Source organism: Rhagoletis pomonella, unplaced genomic scaffold (genome assembly GCF_013731165.1).
Source record: "Rhagoletis pomonella isolate Grant_MI unplaced genomic scaffold, Rhpom_1.0 Rhpom_scaffold_00001, whole genome shotgun sequence".
NCBI classification, from domain to species: domain Eukaryota; kingdom Metazoa; phylum Arthropoda; class Insecta; order Diptera; family Tephritidae; genus Rhagoletis; species Rhagoletis pomonella.
In genome coordinates, this window is record NW_023458555.1 from 65,620,512 (window position 1) to 65,622,763 (window position 2,252).

Consider the following 2,252-nt stretch of genomic DNA (forward strand, 5'->3'; position numbering starts at 1 on the left):
GGCAGTTAAGAGAATTGGAACAACAGTATTCAGCGGGATCTTCTTCCAGACAACTATTCAATAATGATGATGCAATTCCTGTTGAACCAAGGAATACCGAATTGGAGGGGCAATTTTCAGTAACTAACAGCAATCCTCCGTATGCAGCAGTTATTGACCAAGTCAGAAAATGGTCAATCAAATTCGACGGAATGAAAGATCCTATCTTTTTCATCGAACGAGTTGAAGAACTGATCGAAGTTTATGCTCTGCCGTGCGATATGGTTATGAAAACCATGCCCGAGTTACTCAAAGACAAGGGTTTGCTCTGGTATCGCAACTGCAGGCGAAACTGGCCATGCTGGAAAGATTTCAAGGACGATTTCTTGAAATTCTTTTTGCCACCACGTTACTTTGAAACCCTGGAGGATCAAATCAGGACTCGTCGTCAAAAGCCAAACGAAATTTTCAAGGACTATGTTTTAAGCTTATGTGACTTGATGCGACATACGGAAATTCCTGAGGGACGGCAATTGGAACGAATTTATCGCAATAGTAAGCCTGATTACCAACTCTACATCAAGAGAGCGGACTTTGATTCTCTTACGCAACTTACATCATTGGCTGAAGACTTTGAAGAAATATTAAAGGATCAAAATAGACAAGCTGTAAAAATTAATCAATTAGACCAACGGAAAGAACCGTCAAACGCTTTGCAACAACAACCACACCACATGCGAAACGTATGCCATCGTTGTGCTGGTCAAGGACATTTTGCAAAGGATTGTCAACAAGCAAAAGTTTACTTTTGTTGGGTTTGTGGTCGTCGTAACATAAAGACGATAAAAAGATGCGGGAAACCAACCCAGGCTTCGATTGAATGGACGGGAATCGAGGTCTCAGACATCTCAGTAGGTACTCTCCGATACAACAACAACAGAATCATTGCCAACATTCAACTTGAAAATATTAAAGCGGAAGCTACAATTGATACGGGATCTTCGCGGAGTTTCATCAGCCAAGAGTTTGTTTCTCGTTTTCATTTAAATTACAAATTTAAATCACTGAAAAGAAAAGTTCGGATGGCAAACGGGTTTACAGAGGAAATTAAATTCGTTTTAGAAACGGATTTGCAGTTTAACAAAATGTTATCAAAATTTCAATTTATGGTTATGGAGTCGGTTATAGATGACATCATTCTTGGAATGGATTTCTTGAAAGAAATGAATACTTTTATATCATTTGGGAATGCAAAGCTTCAATTACCGCCAATTAGTACACCCGGAAACATCTTAAATGTACGTTGGCAAAGAAATTTCAGAAGAGGTATCGATTAAAAAAATTTTGCAAAACGAATTAATGAAATTTGAAGAGGTACAGGGGCCTTCGAATGTTACCACACACAAAATTGTTATGAAAGACGATCGGCCAATTAAACAGCAATATTTTCCTCGAAATCCTGCAATGCAAAGTGTTATCGTCGAAAAGGTGGACGATTTACTTGAAAAAGGTTGTATTGAATCTTCACAGAGTCCTTTCAGTGCTCCTATTGTATTGGTTAAAAAAAAGAATGGACAATGGCGAATGTGCATCGATTACAGACAACTTAACGAAAAATCTGTACCAGATGCATATCCTCTTCCACGAATACAACACATCCTTGATCGACTTCGCAATGCTAAGTATTTCAGCAGCCTTGATCTGAAAGATGGTTATTGGCAGATACCGATGGAAGAAAACAGTAAGCAGTTTACGGCATTTACAGTACCAGGTCGTGGACTTTTTCAATGGCGTGTTATGCCATTTGGTTTACACTCGGCTCCAGCCACATTTCAACGTGCACTGGATAAAGTAATCGGTGCTGATCTTGAACCTTTCGTTTTTGCTTATTTGGATGACATATTTGTTACTGGTAAAACTTTCGAAGAACATAAATCAATGCTAGCAGAAGTGTTTCGAAGACTACGTGCAGCTCATCTGCGAATTAATGTCGATAAGTGTTCGTTTTTCACACGAAAAACTAGATACCTGGGCCACATAATTAGTGAAGATGGAGTTCACACGGATCCTAAAAAGATAGATGCTATAAGAAACCTGCATGTACCACAAAATATTCGAGAGCTACGTCGATTTATTGGTACCACTTCATGGTATCGAAGATTTGTACCAGAGTTTTCTCAAATAGCACACCCATTTGTTGCGGAAAGGATCAAAGTGGGAGTGGAAGGAGGAACATCAAAAGGCTTTTGAGACCTCAAACTCAAGCTCACAGA